The 26,677-nt window shown below is 44.2% G+C and overlaps 1 long non-coding RNA gene across 1 annotated transcript in view; it reads left to right on the top strand.

Annotated features, from left to right (window-relative positions):
- Nucleotides 1-2,601: 2,601 nt before the first annotated feature.
- The window catches only part of LOC137531708 (uncharacterized), a 124,036-nt gene continuing 99,960 nt past the window's right edge, over nucleotides 2,602-26,677 (top strand). Inside the window, exon 1 of the long non-coding RNA XR_011023715.1 lies at nucleotides 2,602-2,788. This is a non-coding gene — a long non-coding RNA (uncharacterized lncRNA). The remainder of the gene's footprint in view (nucleotides 2,789-26,677) is intronic.

Raw genomic sequence — 26,677 nt, forward strand, 5'->3', positions numbered from 1 at the left:
CTACCTGCGTGAGACATGTCGTGAGATTCAGACTTTGCTAACGGCCATGGCTGCTATTTATGTTCGTCAGAATCGCCACCATTACCATTGCCAAAATAAACAGTTTTTTGTGACCCTAGGCTATGACCTCTTTGGCCTAGGAGCCTGAAACTCACCAGTCATGATCCCCCTAAGAGTCCATACAATGCTAGAAAATGTGCCACTGCTGAGCCATCATCCTTTGAAAAGATTTGGGATTTTTGAAAGTGAAATAGGGAGCCCAATAAAAGCCAATGGCAGAATTCAGCACCTTTGCACCCCTATAACACTGGTTGCTTATCACCCGCCGACTTTAGCAGTTAATAGCAAAGGCTCCTTACATCCTAGCAACACCAAATTTTCAGGATATGTTAAAAAGATAGCAGGAAACAATATTTAAAGGACTTCTGAGGCCACAAATGGGAAAAAAGGTTAAATACCTTTTCATAATCCAGATCCATGGAGGACGCCATCCGCGCCCTCCCGTTCATTCCGCCATGGCTCCTGCAGTAATTCCGGCCCCGGTCGGGTCCCACCCCCTCCGAACGGGTCGGGTTTTCATTCCCCCCTCAATATGGCCGCCACAAATTGCCGCGGCTGTGCAGTCCGCATAGACGCGATTGCGGCTGCGCAGCTCTAGGACCTCCTCCCGATGCGTCTGATGTATGCACGCATATTGATGACACAGCGGGGTGAGGCCCTAGAGCTACGTAGACACAATCGCGTCTATGCGGACTGCACAGCCACGGCAATCTGTGGCGGCCATATTGAGGGGGGAATGAGAACCCGACCCGTTCGGAGGGTCGGGACCCGACCGGGGCCAGTATTACTGCGGGAGCCATGGGAGTATGAACGGGAGGGCGCAGATGGCGTCCTATATGGTTCTGGATTATGAAAAGGTATTTAACTTTTTTCACATTTGTGGCCTCTGAAGTCTTTAAAAAAAATAAATTATTCTTTTCATGTGCTGAGTGTGGGAGGTCCCCCCTCCCGAGCCTCTGTAACCCCTTGTCATTCATGCAGGCTGGGATAGCCAGAATGCGGAGCCCAGGCCGACTGGGGCTTCGCATCCTGAGCTATACCAGCCCGCATGGTCCATGGTATGGGGGGACTCGGGGGGGGGGGGGCAGCCAAGCCTGCCCCTTCCCCCCAGGAGGATGCGGGGGGGGGGTTCATGGTGGCATCTGGGGTACCCTTTAGGAAGAGGACTGCAGATGCCCACCCCCCTCCCAGGAGAAATGAGTATATCGGTACAAGGTACCCCTTACCCATTTCCACAAAGGGTTAAATTAAATAAAAACACAACCATGAGAAAAGTATTTTATTATTCTAAAAATCTCTCCCCACCTCCTCACCTGTCACCCTCACCTAGGATGGCACCTGGTGCACCCATGGGTGCACCGGGTGCCAGCCTAGGTGAGGGTGCCAGGTGAAGGCAGGTGGGGAGAGACAGCAGGAGTCGGCAGCTATACGTCCTGCTCTGGACGCATTCTAAGCTATACTAACGGTTCATGAATCATCCGGTTCTTTTTAATGAATCGGTTCTTTTTTTTAATGAATTGACTCTTTTTTCTTTGAAACTTTAAAATTATTTTTCTCAAAAAGTATAAGTTCTTTTTGAAATTTTATTTTTCCTCTTGTTCCCACAATTCCACTTAACATTCCTAGCAAATGTGGTGTTTCTAGCTTTTAAAGCGGCTTTGCTATTAACCGCTAAAGTCGGCGGGGGTTTATTTTCCCACGGTCAGAAGGAGAATTTACATTGAAACTTTAAAATCGATTTTCTCAAAAACTATAAGATCTTTTTGAAAAATGTTTTTCCTCTTGTTCCCACTGTGCTACTTAACATTCTCAGCAATTTTGGTGTTTCTAGTTTTTAAAGGGGCTTTGCTACTAACCGCTAAAGTCGGCGGGCGTTTAATTTTCCCACGGTCAGAAGGAGATCTTTAAAATCAATTTTCTCAAAAACTATAAGGTCTTTTTGAAAAAAAAATTTTCCCTCTTGTAGTCACTGAAAAAATTTAGGTGTTAGACACCTTGAAACATCTTTTAGATCACTTTTGTGGCCAGCATAAATGTTTCTAGTTTTCAAAGTTCGCCTCCCTATTGAAGTCTATTGCGGTTCGCAAAAGTTCCTGCGAACCAAACTTTTTGCAGAAGTTCGCGAACCGAAAATCGGAGGTTCGGGCCATCTCTATTCATAAATAGGCTTTAAAAAGGCTGTACACTAAGCCTGTCAGTTTGTTTTTATCAGGGCCGGGCCGAGGCAGAGGCAGGACAGGCTACAGCCTCTGAGCGCAGCCACCAGAGGGCGCAATCCTCTGCACTATCCTCGCCTGCCACATTGCTGTGTGTGTGATCTTCCCAGTCCTCTGCAGCATCCCTAAGCGCTCTTTCCGACTGGATTTGCAATTGCTCTGAGTCCTATTCAGAGCACCAGCCTGTCCTCTGCATTAAACAGCCGAGCTGTCATCAGAGAAATGACAGGCACGGCTGAGGCATTGTGTTGCTAGGCAACAGCAGGAAGCCGACTACTGCTCCAACGGAAGTGGCTTCCTGCAGCGTTGCCTGTGAAGTGTGAACTGTGAGCACATGCTGTATGCGAACAGCAGCTGGACTGGACGGAGGAGGGAGAGATCCTTTTTGATCTCACTCACAGCACTCAGGCAGCAGTGAACCGTCATCATGCACATGGAGGATGGGGCAGGGACCTAGTTGTTTTTATATGGGTGCCTGGAACCAGCCATGCCTGCAGCCTGAAACGTAACAGGTATGGAAGGGGGGAGGGGATTTGAAAGGGGTAGACATTCATCAGAGTCACACACATCACATCAAATAGCTGTCAGTGTGACTACTAGATGTGTTCTCAGTACTGCAGTGCTCTTAACCACTTGAGGACCTAGGGCTTTACCCCCCTTAAGGACCGGCCACTTTTTTTCCATTCAGACCACTGCAGCTTTCACGGTTTATTGCTCGCTCATACAACCTACCACCTAAATGAATTTTGGCTCCTTTTCTTGTCACTAATAAAGCTTTCTTTTGATGCTATTTGATTGCTCCTGCGATTTTTACTTTTTATTATATTCATCAAAAAAGACATGAATTTTGGCAAAAAAATGATTTTTTTAACTTTCTGTGCTGACAGTTTTCAAATAAAGTAAAATTTCTGTATACATGCAGCGCGAAAAATGTGGACAAACATGTTTTTGATAAAAAAAAAACCATTCAGTGTATATTTATTGGTTTGGGTAAAAGTTATAGCGTTTACAAACTATGGTGCCAAAAGTGAATTTTCCCATTTTCAAGCATCTCTGACTTTTCTGACCCCCTGTCATGTTTCATGAGGGGCTAGAATTCCAGGATAGTATAAATACCCCCCAAATGACCCCATTTTGGAAAGAAGACATCCCAAAGTATTCACTGAGAGGCATAGTGAGTTCATAGAAGATATTATTTTTTGTCACAAGTAAGCGGAAAATGACACTTTGTGAGGAAAAAAAAAAAAAAAAAAGTTTCCATTTCTTCTAACTTGCGACAAAAAAAAATGAAATCTGCCACGGACTCACCATGCCCCTCTCTGAATACCTTGAAGGGTCTACTTTCCAAAATGGGATCATTTGTGGGGTGTGTTTACTGTCCTGACATTTTGGGGGGTGCTAAATTGTAAGCACCCCTGTAAAGCCTAAAGGTGCTCATTGGACTTTGGACCCCTTAGCGCAGTTAGGCTGCAAAAAAGTGCCACACATGTGGTATTGCCGTACTCAGGAGAAGTAGTATAATGTGTTTTGGGGTGTATTTTTACACATACCCATGCTGGGTGGGAGAAATATCTCTGTAAATGACAATTTGTTAATTTTTTTTACACACAATTGTCCATTTACAGAGATATTTCTCCCACTCAGCATGGGTATGTGTAAAAATACACCACAAAACACATTATACTACTTCTCCTGAGTACGGCGATACCACATGTGTGGCACTTTTTTGCACCCTAACTGCGCTAAAGGGCCCAAAGTCCAATGAGTACCTTTAGGATTTCACAGGTCATTTTGAGAAATTTCGTTTCAAGACTACTCCTCACGGTTTAGGGCCCCTAAAATGCCAGGGCAGTATAGGAACCCCACAAATGACCCCATTTTAGAAAGAAGACACCCCAAGGTATTCCGTTAGTAGTATGGCGAGTTCATAGAAGATTTTATTTTTTGTCACAAGTTAGCGGAAAATGACACTTTGTGAAAAAACACAATTAAAATCAATTTCCGCTAACTTTTGACAAAAAATAAAATCTTCTATGAACTCACCATACTCCTAACGGAATACCTTGGGGTGTCTTCTTTCTAAAATGGGGTCATTTGTGGGGTTCCTATACTGCCCTGGCATTTTAGGGGCCCTAAACCGTGAGGAGTAGTCTTGAAACCAAATGTCGCAAAATGACCTGTGAAATCCTAAAGGTACTCATTGGACTTTGGGCCCTTTAGCGCAGTTAGGGTGCAAAAAAGTGCCACACATGTGGTATCGCCATACTCGGGAGAAGTAGTACAATGTGTTTTGGGGTGTATTTTTACACATACCCATGCTGGGTGGGAGAAATACCTCTGTAAATGGACAATTGTGTGTAAAAAAAATCAAAAGATTGTCATTTACAGAGGTATTTCTCCCACCCAGCATGGGTATGTGTAAAAATACACCCCAAAACACATTGTACTACTTCTCCCGAGTACGGCGATACCACATGTGTGGCACTTTTTTGCACCCTAACTGCACTAAGGGGCCCAAAGTCCAATGAGTACCTTTAGGATTTCACAGGTCATTTTTGTTTCAAGACTACTCCTCACGGTTTAGGGCCCCTAAAATGCCAGGGCAGTATAGGAACCCCACTAATGACCCCATTTTAGAAAGAAGACACCCCAAGGTATTCCGTTAGGAGTATGGTGAGTTCATAGAAGTTTTTATTTTTTTGTCACAAGTTAGCGGAAATTGATTTTAATAGTTTTTTTTCACAAAGTGTCATTTTCCGCTAACTTGTGACAAAAAATAAAATCTTCTATGAACTCACCATACTCCGTACGGAATACCTTTGGGTGTCTTCTTTCTAGAATGGGGTCATTTGTGGGGTTCCTATACTGCCCTGGCATTTTAGGGGCCCTAAACCGTGAGGAGTAGTCTTGAAACCAAATGTCGCAAAATGACCTGTGAAATCCTAAAGGTACTCATTGGACTTTGGGCCCCTTAGCGTACTTAGGGTGTAAAAAAGTGCCACACATGTGGTACCGCTGTACTCAGGAGAAGTAGTATAATGCGTTTTGGGGTGTATTTTTACACATACCCATGCTAAGTGGGAGAAATATCTCTGTAAATGACAATTGTTTGATTTTTTTACACACAATTGTCCATTTACATAGAAATTTCTCCCACCCAGCATGGGTATGTGTAAAAATACACCCCAAAACACATTATACTACTTTTCCTGAGTACGGCGGTACCACATGTGTGACACTTTTTTGCAGCCTAGGTGCGCTAAGGGGCCCAACGTCCTATTCACAGGTCATTTTGAAGCATTTGTTTTCTAGACTACTCCTCGCGGTTTAGGGCCCCTAAAATGCCAGGGCAGTATAGGAACCCCACAAGTGACCCCATTTTAGAAAGAAGACACCCCAAGGTATTCCGTTAGGTGTATGGCGAGTTCATAGAAGATTTTATTTTTTGTCACAAGTTAGTGAAAAATGACACTTTGTGAAAAAAAACCAATAAAAATTAATTTCCGCTAACTTTTGACAAAAAATTAAATCTTCTATGAACTCGTCATACACCTAACATAATACCTTGGGGTGTCTTTTTTTTCTAAAATGGGGTCACTTGTGGGGTTCCTATACCGCCCTGGCATTTTACAGGCCCAAAACCGTGAGTAGTCTGGAAACCAAATGTCTCAAAATGACTGTTCAGGGGTATAAGCATCTGCAAATTTTGATGACAGGTGGTCTATGAGGGGGCGAATTTTGTGGAACCGGTCATAAGCAGGGTGGCCTTTTAGATGACAGGTTGTATTAGGCCTGATCTGATGGATAGGAGTGCTAGGGGGGTGACAGGAGGTGATTGATGGGTGTCTCAGGGGGTGGTTAGAGGGGAAAATAGATGCAATCCATGCACTGGGGAGGTGATCGGAAGGGGGTCTGAGGGTTTGGCCGAGTGATCAGGAGCCCACACGGGGCAAATTGGGGCCTGATCTGATGGGTAGGTGTGCTAGGGGGTGACAGGAGGTGATTGATGGGTGTCTCAAGGTGTGATTAGAGGGGGGAATGGATGCAAGCAATGCACTGGCGAGGTGATCAGGGCTGGGGTCTGAGGGCATTCTGAGGGTGTGGGCGGGTGATTGAGTGCCCTAGGGGCAGATAGGGGTCTAATCTGATAGGTAGCAGTGACAGGGGGTGATTGATGGGTAATTAGTGGGTGTTTAGGGTAGAGAATAGATGGAAACACTGCGCTTGGGTGGTGATCTGATGTCGGATCTGCGGGCGATCTATTGGTGTGGGTGGGTGATCAGTTTGCCCGCAAGGGGCAGGTTAGGGGCTGATTGATGGGTGGCAGTGACAGGGGGTGATTGATGGGTGGCAGTGACAGGGGGTGATTGATGGGTGGCAGTGACAGGGGGTGATTGATGGGTGATTGATAGGTGATTGACAGGTAATCAGTGGGTTATTACAGGGGAGAACAGATGTAAATATTGCACTGGCGAATTGATAAGGGGGGGTCTGAGGGCAATCTGAGCGTGTAGGCGGGCGATTGGGTGCCCGCAAGGGGCAGATTAGGGTCTGATCTGATAGGTAACAGTGACAGGTGGTGATAGGGAGTGATTGATGGGTAATTAGTGGGTGTTTAGAGGAGAGAATAGATGGAAACACTGCGCTTGGGTGGTGATCTGATGTCGGATCTGCGGGCGATCTATTGGTGTGGGTGGGTGATCAGATTGCCCGCAAGGGGCAGGTTAGGGGCTGATTGTTGGGTGGCAGTGACAGGGGGTGATTGATGGGTGATAGGTGATTGGCAGGTGATTGACAGGTGATCAGTGGGTTATTACAGGGAAGGACAGATGTAATTAATGCACTGGCGAATTGATAAGGGGGGGGGGGGGTCTGAGGGCAATCTGAGCGTGTGGGCGGGTGATTGGGTGCCCGCAAGGGGCAGATTAGGGTCTGATCTGATAGGTAACAGTGACAGGTGGTGATAGGGGGTGATTGATGGGTAATTAGTGGGTGTTTAGAGAAGATAACAGATGTAAACGATACATTTGGGAGGTAATCTGACGGCGGGTTTGCGGGCGATCTAATGGTGTGGGTGGGTGATCAGATTGCCCGCAAGGGGCAGGTTAGGGGCTGATTGATGGGTGGCAGTGACAGGGGGTGACAGGGGGTGATTGATGGGTGATAGGTGATTGGCAGGTGATTGACAGGTGATCAGTGGGTTATTACAGGGAAGAACAGATGTAATTAATGCACTGGTGAATTGATAAGGGGGGGTCAGAGGGCAATCTGAGCGTGTGGGCGGGTGATTGGGTGCCCGCAAGGGGCAGATTAGGGTCTGATCTGATAGGTAAAAGTGACAAGTGGTGATAGGGGGTGATTGATGGGTGATTGATGGGTAAATAGTGGGTGTTTAGAGGAGAGAATAGATGTAAACAATGGATTTGGGAGGTGATCTGATGTCGGATCTGTGGGCGATCTATTGGTGTGGGGGGGTGATCAGATTGCCCGCAAGGGGCAGGTTAGGGGCTGATTGATGGGTGGCAGTGACAGGGGGTGATTGACGGGTGATTGATGGGTGATTGACGGGTGATTGACAGGTGATTGACAGGTGATCAGGGGGATAGATGCATACAGTAAACAGGGGGGGGTGGTCTGGGGGGGGGGGTCTGGGGAGAATCTGAGGGGTGGGGGGTGATCAGGAGGGGGCAGGGAGCAGGGGGGGGGGGATAAAAAAAAAATAGCGTTGACAGATAGTGACAGGGAGTGATTGATGGGTGATTAGGGGGGTGATTGGGTGCAAACAGGGGTCTGGGGGGTGGGCAGGGGGGGGGTCTGATGGGTGCTGTGGGCGATCTGGGGCAGGGGGGGGAGAAATCAGTGTGCTTGGGTGCAGACTAGGGTGGCTGCAGCCTGCCCTGGTGGTCCCTCGGACACTGGGACCACCAGGGCAGGAGGCAGCATGTATAATACACTTTGTAAACATTACAAAGTGTATTATACACTTTGTATGCGGCGATCGCGGGGTTAACATCCCGCCGGCGCTTCCGTATAGCCGGCGGGATGTTGCGGCGAGCGAACGGTGACAGGCGCCGGCGGAGGATCGCGTCACGGATGACGCGATCGCTCCGCCCATGCCCTTAAATGGACCGCCGCCTCTGTGGGTGAGGCCGTCCTGCAGGGCTCCACTTCCCCGCCGCCCCTGTGTAGTGGGCGGTCGGGAAGTGGTTAACTCCCCTCACATACATCCTATGTGAAGTGGGGGTTGAGATAGATTGTGGACACTGCAGTACTAAGAACACAGCTAATCATCTTGGTGTGTTTTGAGGGGGGTGGGGGTCTTACTTAAAGAATGCCTGAGATAAAAGAAAAAAAAGCAAGGCATAATGATTTATACTTAACTGGAGCTTCTTCCAGTTGACTTTACTCCATTAACCCCTCCCCCCCTCCCGGACCCCCCAGACGTGCCACTGTCAGCCCCGTAAATTCTTTCACTCACCTGAGTCGCTGCCAACTGCGCAGTCCCAGCCGCTTGCACCCCTCGATTGTGCTCCCATAGCTGGAAGCATACTGCACATGCACAATTCGTTAAGACTGTAACTGCACTTGCGCAGACTGCTTCCAGCTACGGGACCGTGATGAAGGAATCAGGAACAGCGCATGCGCAGTCGATGACAACCCAGCTGTATCACCAACTTCACAGGAGGAAAGCAGATCAGCCTACAGGGGGCTGGAAAAATCTCCAGGTTCTTACACCTAACCTACCCCCTACCTACACCTTATGCAGCAATTAGCAAACACTGCTAGCCAGCCAATACCATCATAGCTACTCCTACTGCTATGGGTAACTGCCACAGAGCTATTGTGCTGCCCCAGCACCCAAATTAACGGCTGTGGCCAATAATTTTAGAATTTTGATATGGGCACCTATAGTGGCACCCAAATGACCTGCTGGGGGGGGGGGGGGGGCGCAGTTTGGAAGCTCTGCCTTTAGTGCTGGGGAACCTTGTCCCGGCCCTGGTTTTTATCATATAGCTCCATTATTAACTTCCCATCCTGGCATCTGCAACACGCCTTGTTGGTCCATTCAGTTGAGCGCTCATGCAGCACCACACACACACACACCTAAGGGCCTTACAGACCTGTTAGCGCTCAATCTTGGTAAACGTGGCGTTAAGAGTGCCAGTTAGAATATAGGCACTAGATCCAAGGACACCATGGTGGTGTCTCAGGTAGTCTGCATTTTATTGCCTGGTGTGTCAGGTAGTCTGCATTCTATTGCCTACCAGGCAGACTGCTACCGTGCCTTTAATTTTGTAATTGTAATTTTTTTTAAATAGATTTTAAATTTAGATAACATTGAAATTAGTTTTTTTTTATTAAATAACTTTGTATTTGTGGTTTTTTTCTCCTAAATAACTTTTTCATAAATAACTTTCAAAATTAAATTTTGAAAAAAATAAATTTGACAAATAGGCTTTAAAGAAAATCTGTAATGAAAAAACTCCCCTGGGGGGTACTCATCTCGGGTGGGGGAAGCCTCCGGATCCTATTGAGGCTTCCCCCGTCCTCCTCGGTCCCACGGCGGCAGAGAAAATCCTCCCGGAGTGGCGGCGATGTAAATATTTACGTTTTGGCTCCAGCGCAGGTGCAGTATCTGCTCTTCCCACGGAAATAGGCGAAAATAGCCGATCTCCATCGGGCCGCTCTACAGCGCAGGCGCAAGTCTCCTGCGCCTGCGCAGTAGAGCGGACCCAACGGAGATTCGCTATTTTCGCCGATCTCCGTCAGAAGAGCCACACCAGTGCCCCTGCTGGAGCCCGAAAAGGTAAATATTGCACAGGCTGTCGGATTTGTCGCCTGTGCGTTCCGGGGGCTGCAGCGAGACTGCCGTGGGACACAGGAGGACGGGGGAAGCCTTGATAGGGTCCAGAGGCTTCCCCCTACTGAGGTGAGTACCCCCAGGGGAACTTTTTTTTAGTACAGGTTTTCTTTAAAAAAAAAAAATAGGTTGTAGACTGAGCATGTCTGCTTCAGTTGAGCATGAATGCAGCACCCGCACATCTAAGGGCCTTATAGACCGGTTACACTCAATCTTGGGTGGCTGCTGGGTGGCGTAACTAGTTGGTATGGAGGAGTTCACAAATAGGCTTAAAACAAATTTAAAAAAATTAGGCTGCACACTGAGCCTGTCAGTTTGTTTTCATCATATAGCTCCATTATTAACCGCATCTGCTACACGCCATGCTGGTCCACTTAGTTGGGCATGCATGCAGCACCACACCAGCACACCTAAGGGCCTTACAGACCTGTTAGCGCTCAATCTCGTTAAGCGTGGCATTTGGTCTGTCAGTGTGAAGCGGGCATAACCCTTACATTACCACTCTGGACATTTTAAAGCAGCCCTTTACTCCACCAATTGAGGAATGTACTGTGATTTCTGCCCTTTAGTGATTAAAAGCCAACTCTGCGTCAACTCCGTAATTTTTGGTGGGACTTTTGGCATGGATCCCCGTGCGGCATGCCCCTGTCCAGTTGTTAGACTCTTTTAAACAAGTTTTCCATCACTTTTGTGGCTAGAAACAGTCTTTGTGGGTTTCTAAAATTGCCTGCCCATTGAAGCCTATGGCCGGTAGTTCGAGCTCGCCATTCGCGAACGCAAAATTTGATGTTTGCGAATATCTAATGAGCTAGGGCGGTTGGCCACGCCCCATTAAATTTCTATCTTTAAATGCATGTGGCTTAAATATTCCAGAAAAGAGAACTATGTTATTGCAATACTTACAGTACACAAAGCTCATACACAGATAGCATTCATCCAGGAATTTCACTTTAAGGGGCTGATGCACCCTAAGCTATCCAATAATAGATTCCCAACAGCATTTTATAGTAATTCATCTGACTCCAAAACCAAGGGAGGGGCAATTATTATCTCTAAATAGGTCAGGACAGAGAGCCTAGACACATATATTGACGGACAGGGCAGGTATCTATTCCTAAAGGGTATTAGTTAATTCACAAAAGATGATGTTGGGGTGGTGTATGCCCCAAATATGGGTCAGATTAGTTTTTAGAAAATGTTTTGAGGGTCTTGGAGAAGTTTGCAGAGGGCTCTGTGATTCTGGCTGGGGATTTTAATCTTGTGTTGGACCCTATGCTGGACGCATTGACAGGTAGATCAGGTCTTTCCTTAACCACCAGGGCGATCAGACTTCCCCCCTTTTTTCCCCACTAGGGGGATGTCCTGCTGGGGGTTCTGATCACCGCCGCTCTGTGTGACCGAGCGGGGGGAGGGGGGCTCCTCAAAGCCCCCATTCGCAGCGATATTCCTCCCTCCCTCTCCCTCTCGCTCTGGGCAGCACAGGACGGCGACCCGTCCTATACCGCCTCCAATAGGCTTTAGCTTATCAGACAGCTGCGATCCCCGGCCAATCAGAGGCCGGGGATCGCCGATCTCCTTTACGGCGCTGCTGCAACAGCAGCGCCGTATGATGTAAACACAGGAGATTTCTTCCCCGCATGTTTACAATTAACCTGCAAGCCGCGATCGGAGGCTCGCAGGCTGTTCACGGAGACACCCTCCATGGAAACACCACTTCAACCTGCCGACGCCTATCGGCGTTAGGCGGTCGTTAAGTGGTTAAGAGCTATTCGTAAGGTAAGACAAAATTCGGTTAAACATCAGTTGGTAGACATTTGGCGTCTCCAGCACCCGAGGGATAAAGAATATACTTTTTACTCACATCCCCATGGCTCCTACTCACGGTTGGATTATTTCATCATCTCCCACAATTTATTGTTGGAGACCGTGAGATCGAATATAGGCTTGGCCTCTTTTTCTGACCATGCTCCTATTTCCCTGTAATTAGGCATCAGAGACCCCCAAGAGAGAGGTTCCATTTGGAGGCTTAATGCCTCTCTACTAAAAAGAGCTAAGAAAATAGCTAAATGAATTAAATAATATTTTGAATTGAATATGGATTTGGTAAGCTCCCCAGTAACAATATGAGAGGGACATAAATGTGTTATTCGGGGCGGGGGATCATGATCCAGGAGGGTAGTAGGGTTAAGAAGAAATGGGAGAGAGAAGTAAGAAATAGCCTGAGTAAGATAGCTAAATTAGAAAATGAACATAAAAACACCTTGTCGGGGAACGTACTGGGAGAATTACAGCTGAAAGGGAGAAGTTAAAATCTTTATTATTTGCAAGAGCGCGATATGCTGCACAAAGATGTAGCCGATTATTTTATGAATTCAGGAATAAAACTGGCAAGATAATGGCCAGATCCTTAAAGAACCAGCAAAGTGCTAATTACATCCCTTTTAACTGTAACCCCCAGTCTGGAAAACATTTTAGAAGCAAATGCCAGACGAGAATTTTCCATTCTTTTTATGAGGTTTTGTATATATTGAAACCTAAGAAACTAGTTCAAGATGGGGGAACGTGGTGGGAGGAGGTGTGGAGATATGTGGCAAATTGAGGAATGTGGAGGCTACCCCAATTGGAGACGGACAACTTGCTGTTTTATCTAACGTCACCTCGAATTTCCCTTCCAGTTTTACTCGTTGAATTTGAAAGGTTTGGGGAAGTCTCAAACTTAAAGATCAACTGGGATAAATGTGAGGCCAGAAAGGATCTGTAGTATTAAAAATAACTTATTTTTAGGTGGGTGACAGAGTCGTTAACATACTGTTGGGCACGAAGATAACGGTAGAAGTGCATAGGCTACATACACTAAATTATTGTGCACTGTTCAACTCAGTGAAAAAAGATTTATTGGGATGGAGGAAAATAAAGCTGTCTATGCTGGGGAGAATTCGTGTATTGAAAATAAACCTAATGCCAAGGCTATTATACGTCTTCCAAACGCTTCCCATCCCGGTCCCGGCAGGGTTTTCCACCAACCTGAGAAGAAAATTCACAAGGTTTGTCTGGAAAGACAAGCCTCCCAGAGTGAAATTTGCTCTTATGACTCAAACAAAAGAGCGAGGAGGATTAGCTTTACCAGATTCCTATTTATATTATATCTCTTTCATTTTGGCAAGAATGGTGGACTGGCATAGACAAGCCCAGTATAAACTTTGGGTTGGTATAGAACAGAGTATAGTGGAAGTGGTTTTACATATGACTACCTGGCTACCATATCCATTAAAATGTCCTCACCCGGCGAGTTTATTGATAAACCATAGGTTGTTGATCTTTAACAAATTAAAAGGGAAACTCGGTCTCTCACCTTCTCCCTCCCCCCTTACGCCAATATTGGGCAACTGTAAATTTATACTAGGTTGTAGGAAGAATTAATATGTGAGGTGGAGGGTTGGATGTGGAGTACAGGCAAGAACTTTGTTGAAAGTGGGAGGTTGGCATTCTTTAGAGGAGCTGACAGAGCTGTACTGGGACCCCGGCTTAGACTGGTGGAGCTTGATGACTTTGGCAAATATCTATAATTTAGTAAATAATGGTGTAGATCACACAATCCCCTACAGGACCAGATGGCAGGAAGAGTTAAATTACTGCTTTACGGATGTGCAATGGAGGAAAATTATTCTACTTTCATACAGAATGTCAATCTCCACCAGATTTCAAGAGTCAGGGTTTAAATTGATGACCAGATTGCACCTTACCCTGGAAAAATTAAGCAGGTTGTACCAGATTACAGATCACAGGTGCTGGAGATGCCAAAATGGAGTGGGTACTTTGCTATTGGGTTTAGATCTGCCTGATGACTTGGCTTTCTTCTTGCTACATCACAATGGCTGGGGCATAAAGAGATATTGAAGCTCTCTATGCTGCCACCTGGTAAATGCTGCCGGGATTTTGATCTGTAGGCACTGGAAGTCACACTCGCCCCCATCTCTAGCAGAATGGTTGCTTGAAATATCAAAGACTAGAGAAATTAACAACATTAATCAGTGGGCAGAAAGAACAATATAGAGCCACATGGGAGAGTTAGTGTGAGTTTAGCATAAAAGGTTAATAGGCCGGAGTGGAGACCGCTGATGGGGGACAATGAGGTGTGACAAGATAGGGAAACTTTGAGTGGCACCTGCTCTTGGAAACTGCATCTAACTTTCGGGGCCTGTTTTGGTTCTTTGATGGATTGTGGGGGTGGTTTAGAGGATGGAGGGGTGTTTTTTTTCTCTTCTTCTTTTTCCTTTCTTTCTGTTGCATGTGGGGGAGGTTGACGGAAGATAGAATGATAGATAGGAGTGTAAGTGGGATGGATGTGGTTCGTGGGTTTCATTTCCTGAGTGACACCTAGGTTCTAGTGTAACTTAAGCACTTCACCTCCAAGGCTTTTTCCTCTTAAAAAAAGAGAGCAATTTTCACCTGTCAGCACTCCTTCCATTTATTCACCTCTAACTTTATTACTGCTTATCACAATGAAACAATCTATAACTTGTTTTTTTTTTTTTTTTGCCACCAATTAACCAATTAGGCTTTCTTGGGGGGAGGAGGGGGGACTTTTGCTAAGAATTATTATTTTCTAACTGCATTTTAACAGGAAAAAGAAGAAAAAAATGGAAAAAAATTCATTATTTCTCAGTTTTCTGCCATTAGAGTTTTAAAATAATACATGCTGCCGTAATTAAAACCCACACATTTTTATTTGCCCATTTGTCCAGGTTATTGCAACATTTAAATGTTTTCCCTAGTACAGTGTATGGCACCAATATTTTATTTGGAAATTTCAGTTTTGCGTCCATCCCTAATTACAAGCCCATCATTTATAAAGTAATAGCAATATACCCTCTTGACATACATATTAAAAAAAAAGTTCAGTCCCTAAGGTAACTAATTATGTATTTTTTTTTTATTTGTAAATTTTGTTTTTATTTTTCTCCCCAAAAAACTTTTTGGTAACTATTGGGGAGTGTGGGAGGTCAGAGGTTAATTTAAAATGTAAAAATAATGTAAAAATAGGTCTTTTATTGAAAAAAAAAGTAGATGTAATTTTACTATTTGGCCACAAGATGTCCTTGTGCCTGAATTCCTTATGCATAGCATTACTACGCAAAGAGGAATTGATGCGTGGGCTGTCTGTGTGACTGGTGGCGCCGCTTCATGGGCGGCTGCATTCATTCACACGGGGACTTAGATAAGTGAATGTGATTCATTGATCTAGTGGCTAACAATCAGCGGCGGTAACAAGCACCGGGGGGTACGCAGGAACACGCAGCGAGGAGGGTCGTAATAGTTTTGCACCTGCAAGCAGTTATGGCATTTTGCAGGGACGTAGTTACTCGTCCCGGGGAGGGGAAGTGGTTAATCTGTTGGAGATTTTTTTTCCTCTTTCCACTTGGGTTGGGGTCAACCATGGGCAAGGACCGATAGGGATAAGCTTAGAGAACTGTTCTTGAGCTTATATTGGAACTTGATAGTAGCTCTTTTTTGATTGATGTAATGTATCACTTTTTTGTATAGCTTTTTGTATTGTTGTTGTATGGGAAAAAAACATTTTCTAAAGAAATAAAGAATCTATAAAAAAATAAAATTGACGGAATTGTAATAGTCTAATTACAGTCTAATTACAAAAACTTGACAAAACAAGACAGGGTCAGGGTGCCCTTGACTTCTTTTTTTACGTTTAATGTGGAAGAAATTCCAGAGGCTGCCAAGCATTCGGAAGAACTGGGGCCACATATGCAATAAGGTATTTAAAATTGACGGAATTGTAATAATCACTATTCCAGTTATAAAACATGACAAAACAAAACAGGGTCAGGGTGCCCTAATCCTTGTTTTCTGTTTAATGTGGAACAAATTTAATTACTTTAAGAATGCCACTTTAAGCCTTTGCCAGTTGGAGACATCATTATTCTTTTTATCCATTGTCCATAAAGTCTGCATTCATCTGGATGACAGACATTAAATGGTAAGAATTTTTCATGATTATGACAAGGGATTTGAATTGCTCTCAAACATGTTTATATGTTTCATGCAAACACCCCAAAAACCACACAACAGCTAACACGCTCCATATGTTCCCTGTGAACCAGACTTCTAAATAATAATAATATGCACTTAAAGCAAAATATAAACCAGCCAATGGCTTCAGAAGTAATAATATGATTGATATGTTGATAATCACATGGTACATTTTATACCCTGTCAGCATTTATAGTGCTCTGAAGCTCATGTGGAAGGTGCTGTAGGGCCTTTATTGTGTCCCTAATATTGTTTTCCTCAAGCTTGCTGCCCAATCTGGATTTTATAAGAGCCTTAGCATACAATGAGACTTTACTTGAATAATACAAGACAAACAAGCAACAAAAATGTTAGATATAATCAACAAAGGAGGAAAACATGTGTATAGTACCTCAGCGCAAAAAGGGGTGTGGAACTTGCCCCGGGCTATGCAAGCCCACTCGAGATGTAAGCAGATGACAGTACAGTACCTTAATAGAGGTTACATCTAGCTGCCCAAATACTTGCTGTAATCCCGATCTCTGTATTTCAAGTAATCCCGATATCACAGCGGCGGGGGATAAGAGCTAGCTCGCTCTACCACTTCCTGTTTCCGGTCCGTCAAGCCCTACTGCCAGTAGGGTGCGTGCTGCACTGCAATGTAGTTCCGTGCGCCAATAAAATCACACCGGACAGCCTAAAAAAGAGATAGGCAACATATAGTGCCTATCCTCAGGGGGGCATACAGCCGAAACTCGACTCGGGAGAGGAGTCTACGTGTTTTATTACGTGCAATAAACAAGCTCTGCTTCTAGTAAGTGATTCCTAAGCGGTGGCCACTCATTTCGCTACTCTCTGCACTATATGTTGCCTATCTCTTTTTTAGGCTATCCGGTGCGATTTTATTGGCGCACGGAACTACATTGCAGTGCAGCACGCACCCTACTGGCAGTAGGGCTTGACGGACCGGAAACAGGAAGTGGTAGAGCGAGCTAGCTCTTATCCCCCGCCGCTGTGATATCGGGATTACTTGAAATACAGAGATCGGGATTACAGCAAGTATTTGGGCAGCTGGATGTAACCTCTATTAACGTACTGTACTGTCATCTGCTTACATCTCGAGTGGGCTTGCATAGCCCGGGGCAAGTTCCACACCCCTTTTTGCGCTGAGGTACTATACACATTTTCTCCTTCATCATTGGGTCTGAGCCGACCCCACCTCTAGCAGCAACACATTCATCCACACAAGCGCAAACTTTTTCCTTTTTTAAAGGAGGAAAACAGGAAACTATATAATATAAATGGTTAGGGTGCTTAAATTATTTTAAAAATGAAGCTCCTCAAGCTATTTGTTTTATGCCTATTTTACACTTTTCCCAACAGCTGTATTGTGTATCTACGCCCCTGGAAACTTCACTTCAGCACCAGGGGTGTAAATACACATACTTGTTTATTTACCTCACCGTTTACGATCGCCGCGTCCCTGCCGTTCATTTACTTCGGAATCCTGCCGTTCCGTGATTGGTGAATGAGAACAGCTTGTTCCCAAACCTAATCTCAGTGCCTGTGATGAGTGAAAGTCCTGCGTCAGCGAGACGTCGCCCTTCTGTAGGGGGGGTGTCCCCTTCTGTGCGGGCGGGCTGTGGGTGGCTCCTCACTCTTCCTCTCTCCCGATACCACGTGCGTTCCCCCCCGTACTCCCCCCCCCCTTCCTGAACTCCTACCAACCCCCCCTCCCCTGATCTCCTAGCCACCCCGGTATCCAGCCCTACACTACTCACCTGAGAGCTGTCTCCTGCGCCGGCCGCGGTGGGCACCCTGGTCCTCAATCGCTGAAGTCCCGGTCTGTGTAATTACAGTACGTGGCTTGGCGACGTCACCAAACCTCGTACTGTAATTACACAGAACACGAGACTTCGCGATGGAGGAGGAAGTGCTGCAGCCGCCGCAGGAGACAGCCCTCGCGTGAGTAAATCAGGGATGAAGGAGACTGGGGGGTGGGGGATCAGGGGGACACCAGGCTACCTATACATCTTGCTCCACCTGGCTACCTATACATCTTGCTCCACCTGGCTACCTATACATCTGGCAAAACATCTGGCTACCTATACATCTGGCAAAATATCTGGCTACCTATATACCTGGCAAAACATCTGGCTAACTATATACCTGGCAAAACATCTGGCTACCTATATACCTGGCAAAACTATACACCTGGCTATACATCTGGGTCTTATACTCACTATTGGCGTGCTAATCCCTCGTCGCATACCTCTGATAGCTTCCCCAGTGCCTTCTTCCATTTCCCTGGGCGGATTTTTCTTCATGTCCCCTGCTGATCGGCGTTGATGACACCAGGGTCACACAGCGTCATCAACATCTTGCTGCAAACACTTTTTTTTCTTTATTGAATTCAATACAATAACCTGTATTGAATTCAATATTTTAAAAAAATTATTACAAAAAAAAACTTGAAAATTATTTGAAATTCATTGAACCACTTTTTGCACAGAAATCCTGGGGAAATTGAACGCCAGGGTGGCTACACATTGTAATAGCCAGAACAAATGTGTGGGTTTTATCCACAGCAGAACGTTTTATTTTAAAACTATAATGGCTCAAACCTGAGAAATAATGAATGTTTTTCATTTTTTTCTTATCATTCCCTTTAAAATGCATATAAAATAAAAGAATTCTTAGCAAAAGGTACCACTCAAGCAAAGCCTAATTTGTGGCTTAAAAAAATACATAGATCATTTCAGTGTGATAAGTAACAATAAAGTTATTGGTAAATGAATGGGAGGAGGGTCATGTGAAAATTGCTCTGGTTTTTATGGGGAAAAAACTGTGGTTGGGGAGTGGTAAAGATCATGGCAAGTCACTCTCAGTGTTTAGAGTACAAACTTTCTCATGACAAGCTCGTGTTCCCATACTCACTGTTATGTGCTGATAAATATCTGCAGGTGCATAATAAGGAGTGCAGAATGCCAGTTCAAGACAATGGAAGGGAGAGAAGGACTTTAGAAGCAGTGGGAACATTTTTTTAAAGTGCATTTTTCAGACAGGCATTAGCCCACTCTGTAAGGCTTTGTTCACATCTAATGGTACATGCAGCGCTTTGCTAAACGTAAAGCGGACAAAATGCGCTGATATGAACTGTCCCATAAGGAATTATTGCACTAGCAATTTCAGGGAGTTTTTAAAAATCGCTGGTGCTCAAAAAAAACGCAAAATGCCCTTGGTATGAACAAGCCATAACAATTTTTTTGTCAGTATACAGGAATAGTTTTAAGTAAAATAGGGCCCTGCACAAAAATGAATGTGGAGCCCGTTACAATTTCATGTACTGACAGTAAATGTGTGACTTCTACAGGGAAAGACCTTGGCCCCCTAGGTCAGTGATCTGCAAACTTGGCTCTCCAGCTGTTAAGGAACTACAAGTCCCACAATGCATTTGCCTTTATGAATCATGACTGTGGCTGTCAGACTCCCGCAATGCATTGTGGGACTTGTAGTTCCTTAACAGCTGGAGAGCCAATTTTGCAGATCACTGCCCTAGGCGAATGATCGTTTGAACCTATGCAAGCACTGGACCCATCAGTATAGAGCAGTAAGGGCACATTTTTGGCACAGCTCAAATGAATTGATGGGACTGCATCAGGAAAAGTGTGGCTCATCAAGTAGAACACATTTCTCCATTTCTCAGTCCATCCTAAACACTGGCTGGATATGGCCCTCGAGGACTGTGGTTCAACACCTGTGGTATAGAATGTCTGCTTTCACTGTACCTAAAAAGAGTAACATGTCAGCATCTTAACATGGGGTTAAAATTAATAACAAAAGTATGTTGCATTATTATTCATCACTCGATATTAAAACATTTGAAAGCATCAGTATTAAAAAATTTGTAAAATTTAAATTATACTTGTACTATTTGTACATTTGCCTCAGACTAAACTTCACTATGAATTATTTTTTCCTATGTTCCTGTCACTTACAGTAGGCAGTAGAAATGTGACAGATCTGACACAGATTTTGGACTAATCTACTGTATCTCTTCACAGGGGATTCTCCGAAATCTCTTTATATTCAAAAGCACTCCATGGATGGCAGTGGCATGCTCCAACTGCCAGAATAGTGTGCACTGGCTTTCCAGCACCATTGAAAAAGTCATTTCTAGGGAGTGCTTTTGAAAAGAATAAAGAAACTACTGAGAATCCCACATGAAGCGATGGACTAGTCCAAAACCTACCAAATATGTCCGATTTTGACTAGCTACTATAAGTGACAGAAACATAAAAAAAAATACTTTTAGGCCTCGTTCACATGTAAAAACAAAAACGCAAACGCAAGCATTTTGAGTTTTTGTGCACGTTTTTTCTTAACGCCTCTCGGCACTTGGGTGCATGGGGCGTTTTGTAAGCATTTTTTTTTTGGGGGGGGGGGGGGTGATTTGTGGTTTTTAGCCTGTTTTTGAAGTCCAAAGAACACAACAGACAGGTCAGGGATAAAGTTGTTGAGAAATTTAAAGCAGGCTTAGGCTACAAAAAGATTGCCAAAGCCTTGAACATCTCACAGAGCACTGTTCAAGCGATCATTCAGAAATGGAAGGAGTATGGCACAACTGTAAACCTACCAAGACAAGGCCATCCACCTAAACTCACAGGCCGAACAAGGAGAGTGCTGATCAGAAATGCAGAAAGAGGCCCATGGTGACCCTGGATGAGCTGCAGAGATCTACAGCTCAGGTGGGGGAATCTGTCCATAGGACAACTATTAGTTGTGCACTGCACAAAGTTGGCCTTTATGGAAGAGTGGCAAGAAGAAAGCCATTATTAACAGAAAAGCATAAGAAGTTCCGTTTGCAGTTTGCCACAAGCCATGTGGGGGACACAGCAACCATGTGGAAGAAGGTGCTCTGGTCAGCTGAGACCAAAATTGAACTTTTTGTCCAAAATGCAAAACGTTATGTGTGGCGGAAAACTAACACTGCACATCACTCTGAACACACCATCCCCACTATCAAATATGGTGGTGTCAGCATCATGCTCTGGGGGTGCTTCTCCTCAGCAGGGACAGGGAAGCTGGTCAGAGTTGATGGGAAGATGGATGGAGCCAAATACAGGGCAATCTTGGAAGAAAACCTTTTGGAATCTGCAAAAGACTTGAGACTGGGGCGGAGGCAGGGGCGCCTCTGGCCATTTTGTCACTCCAGGCAAGGAAACCTGTGGCGCCCCCCATCGCCCTCTCCATTAAAATACTTGCAATGCGGCAGCATTTCACCAGAAAGTAATCGTAGTACATTAGTGGTTCAGTGCAATACTATGAGCTGCCTATCTACCGCCACTATACCACTGTGTCCAATTGTAAAAATGTACTGTTTGATTGTACTTTACATTTTTGCCATGGATTGATTGACATTTTGATCGATGTGGGTGGTTGATAATCGCCAGATTCGATCATTTTGAAAGAATCTGTCTGTAAAAATGAATGCATGTATTGACAGCTACAGGCTAGGGTTACTAATAACAAGATTGGGTGATTCAATTGTAAGGGTAAGATTGGGGGGGGGGGGGGCAAAGTAGAGAGTAACAAGGAACATTTATAATTACTTTTCTCCTGGCAGACTCAAAGTGCTGACTTGTTCAGTAGGCAGTAGCAGTGGTAGGGAGTCTTGCCCAAGGTCTCCTACTGAATAGGTGCTGGCTTACTGAGTAGGAAGAAGCAGAGATTTGAACCCAGGTTGCCTGTGCCAGAGGCAGAGCCCTTAACCATTACACTATACAGAGAGAGGAGGAAAATCACTTTTATTTAGCTTTCCCTTAAAGAGAACCAGAGACGAAGCACCCTCATGTATTTTATTACATTTATCAGTGGGAACATGACAGTAAACACCTACCCTGCTTTTAGTTTCATTGTTATCTGCTTAATTAGTCTATTAGCATCTGTGATAAGAATCCACCGACTATTCAGTCGAGGTTTGACCTGGAATTATTATAGCTGAGTCACTCTTCTGTGGAGTCTTTTCAAGCCCAAGCCTTCCCCCTCCTGGCTTAGATTTCCTGCTTTGCATACTGAGAGCTGTGATGATATGGGAGGGGCTGCTCCTGCTGAGAGAGTGTGGCTGCAATATGATCCCTGTGTGCTCTGTGTGCTCTGTGTGCACTCTGTCTGCATACTGTAGATAGATACTGATGATGACTGCAGTTTCATTCCTATGAGAGACACTTCCTACAGGCAGCTGTACATCATACCAAAATGAAAGCACATAAACGAAAGGCTACATTTAGCCTAGATAGCAGCATAGTCTCATATAGCCTAGACAGCACAGCCAGAACAACTCATAACCCGGAAGGAGAAGGGATATGAGCCGGCGGCCATATTTGATTTTTCCTGGAGCAATAATGGATAAAAAACACTAAAAAAGGCACACCAGAGCGGCAAAATTATCAGGTAGAGCATTTATTCTTTACAAGCTATCAACTGATATGTTTATTTTGTGTGAAACGTTCATCTCTGGTTCCCTTTAAGACAAGAAGACAGCCAGCACTAGGGGAAGGGGGGAAATAAAGGTGAATGAGAGAGAGAGGAGGAGTGGAGAGATACTGAGAATAACCTGAGATGGAGCAGAGAGCTTATCTGTATTGCAGTCCCACATCACACAGAGGCTACTTGCTTGTAATAGGACTCATGTCCCTGCCAGTCTCTCACACAAGTCAGAAAGAAGCCCTTCTGGAGTCTAGGGACTGTCTAAATCTTTTCAACCTGTGAAATACCTTATCTAGCTGACCACATGCAGTCTTTACAATGGTGAGAGAGCAGACAGAGTTTTTTTTTCTAAGGACACTGTAGGAGGCAAGCCTCTCTTCTGCATCATCCTGTGTACATTTAACAGCTTGCCATAAAATTGTACTTTTATTTCCCTCAACCAGCCTAGTGCTTCACATTGCCTTATACACTGTACCAGCAGCCTGGGGAGAAACCTCCCCCCTCCCCCCCTTGGCCAGTCCTTTCTGGAATGCACACAAAGACACCATCCAGGGGTCACACAGACACACTCCAGATCCCTAGATAACACTTATATTAGGGAATGTCATACAAAGTGTTGTAGACAAAAGGTTTGTAGATTCCGTATTTGAGGCTGAGCAGTAGAGGCTTCCATTAGAACTTTTTCTCTCCGTTCCTTTAATTATCAGTCTCTAAGGACAGGAAAAATAAACTTTTTTTCCCCACAAAGCGCCCCTAGATAAATCTGTCACTCTAGGCAATTAGCTTATCAGCTGGTCTCTAGAGGCGCCTCTGGGCGGAGGTTCACCTTCCAGCACTACAACGACCCTAAACATAAAGCCAGGGCAACAATGGAATGGTTTAAAACAAAACATATCTATGTGTTAGAATGGCCCAGTCAAAGTCCAGATCTAAACCCAATTGATAATCTGTGGCAAGATCTGAAAACTGCTGTTCACAAATGCTGTCCATCGAATCTGAATGAGCTGGAGATATTTTGCAAAGAAGAATGGGCAAGGATTTCAGTCTCTAGATGTGCAAAGCTGGTAGAGACATACCCTAAAAGACTAGCCGCTGTAATTGCAGCAAAAGGTGGTTCTACAAAGTATTGACTCAGGGGGCTGAATAATTACGCACACCCCACTTTGCAGTTATTTATTTGTAAAAAATGTTTGGAATGATGTATGATTTTCGTTCCACTTCTCACGTGTACACCACTTTGTATTGGTCTTTCACATGGAATTCCAGTAAAATTGATTCATGTTTGTGGCAGTAATATGACAAAATGTGGAAAACTTCAAGGGGGGCAAATACTTTTGCAAGCCACTGTATATAAGGGGAGTGTTACCTGCAATGCTTTGTGGGTTGTAGAGAAGAATCTAGCCATGCAGGGAGAGTTGTTGTTATTCTTGTCTGGTGGAACTTTTTTTAGGCATATAAGTACACGTTTATATAGTAAAAAAAAAGTATTTTTGAAAAGACAAAAAAGTTTCAAGATGATCTTAAATTTTAAAATATCAAAAAGTTATTTTGTAAAAACAGAGTTCACAAATCTTCAAGCGAATTAATCTTTGCAAACAACATCCCATTATCAAGTACCAAAAACATATGTTGAAATATGCAATTGTTTAAAAAGGCGACAATGTCGACTTGTTTCGGTGTAACTTTTCCTGACTTGATTTTGTCCAGATGGTACCCGTCCCAATTTTTGTCCTGTATATTTCATGTATTCTGGTTTTTACCTGCATTTCCTCCTTTCCCTTTATTCAGTGGTGAGGTGTATTTGTTTGCTCTCTTTTCCTTCCAATTTTCAATAGGATCTATGATTCCTACACAGTTTGGTTATTTATTTTTTTCAGGTGGCTTATGTTTATTTTTTTTTTATTTTTTTTCTGGCTTATTTTTTTCTGGCTTATTTCTCTTGGGTCTATTTATTTTTTCTGGTCTGCTCTCATCTTGGTATTTTTGATTATGTTACCATTGTTGTAATTTAATTTTCATATTCATTTTTATGTATTTGGTGCAGTTTGCTTGCTTTATTGTTAATTACTGTAATTTAATGTTGTATTTTCTATACATTACATTTTAGATTACAATTGTTTGTGAAGGCCTGAAGAAGGTTACTCCGAAACAAGTCGACGCTGTCGCCTTTTTAAACAATTGCATATTTCAACATATGTTTTTGGTACTTGATAATGGGATGTTTGCAAAGATGAATTCGCTTGAAGATTTGTGAACTCTGTTTTTACAAAATAACTTTTTGATACATTAAAATTTAAGATCATCTTGAAATTTTTTTGTCTCTTCAAAAATGCTTTTTTTTTACTATATATCCTTGTACTTATATGGTTATATTATTGGTGTTGTGGCGCACCATTGAGGATCTGGTTTTTGGTCTCCCAATTTCTCCAATTACAGGAACTTTTTTTAGGGCAAGGCCCATTACTCCTAGTTCCTGGGTGTATCCCATCAATGTAAGTCCAAGACAGAATGAAATTAAAATTCCAGTATATAGAGTAATAATTAAATACTAAATCTGTAAAACCATTTCATAATACTAGTCTGATTGTATATTTTTTATTTCAACCTTATCTGTATGTAATAGCATGTTTATGTTAGATTTTGTTCCTTCAAAGCCATTGTATCTTCCAATATGTTAATTATCTACAAATTTAAAAAAAAATACACACCAATGTCTGCACCAACAGCTATAGGCTACCAATTTGCACCCACTATACCCTATCTTTTAAATTTATGGTAGTAACATTTTTATGCTCTTTCTACAATGCATCAAGCAGTAGTTGTAAACCTTATGATTGAACAAAGTCAAACAGTCATTTTTAGTGTTTGAAACTTTTATAATTTATTTTTCTGTTACTACTTGATGCAATAATTGTTTTTCAAACAAAACATTAAACTGTGTTGAAATATAAAACCCACAGTACACAACATAACTTGTGTAGCTTCCACATGTCACACTTATATTTTTAGAAATGTTAAATCAACTCTTTTCTACACAGTATTCATATTGTTCCTGAAACATTTTGGCCTAGTCGTTTATAGACAACTAGTCTTTCTGCTGCCTATATGTCCTACTGTGAGGAAACGCGGAAAAGCCGTCGCAAGGGCTCAGTGTAAGGCGGCTGTTTCCGCGTCTAACATGGCGGCAAACGCGAAGAAACCGCCGCATGCCGCATGGGCAGAGCGGTGGAGACCGCGTTGGAGGCGGCGGATTGTACGCATGACATGGCAGCTGGCATTGCGGCTGGACGCAGGGAAACCGCAGCTCCCACAAAGAGCAGGGTGGCGGTTTCCGCGCTTGAGTCAGTGGTCACAGTACAAGACATGTCTCGTGTGGCTGGGACTACTAGTCCACACAGGTTCAGAAGGACGCGCGCGCGCGCGCTGAGAGGCAGAGCTTATATAACAGCCAGAAAAGGGTCAGCTGACCAGCCGGGTCACCTGACATTTTCACCACCTGCCATTGGTCCAGCACTTAGGGGAGGCGCTGGAGAGCGCTTTGCTATATATACTGGGTGCTGGTCATTCTCTGGTTGTCTGCCGTTGCGATCACTACGTGGTAGCACTCAGACCTTGTCTGTATCTGTGTTCTAGCATAGTTTCCAAAGGTGTTGACGATCAAGGAACTCACACCTTAGCATTAGGAATATTGAACTGTATTATTTGTTATGACCCTTTGCCTGTCTGACCACTCCTCTGAACTCTGATTCTGTACCTTGCTATATCTGTTACCCTGTTGCCAATCTCTGCTCGTTCCTGGACTCTGTATTGGCATTCTGAATCTGTACCTTATCTGTCTGTGTGTTAACGACCTGGCTTGCCCGACCTCGAGAACTGGCCTTACTGTTACAGGCAGTTCCCAGACCTGTTAGTGTCACCCCTTCTCTGGGTGTCACTCACACTCTGTCCTTCCTCCCCTCAGCCTAGCTCCTCCCTCCTGGAGAGTCTAGGGTAGAGGAAGGAACCTTCTCCTGGAGAAGTACTC

Source organism: Hyperolius riggenbachi, chromosome 9 (genome assembly GCF_040937935.1).
Source record: "Hyperolius riggenbachi isolate aHypRig1 chromosome 9, aHypRig1.pri, whole genome shotgun sequence".
NCBI lineage: Eukaryota > Metazoa > Chordata > Amphibia > Anura > Hyperoliidae > Hyperolius > Hyperolius riggenbachi.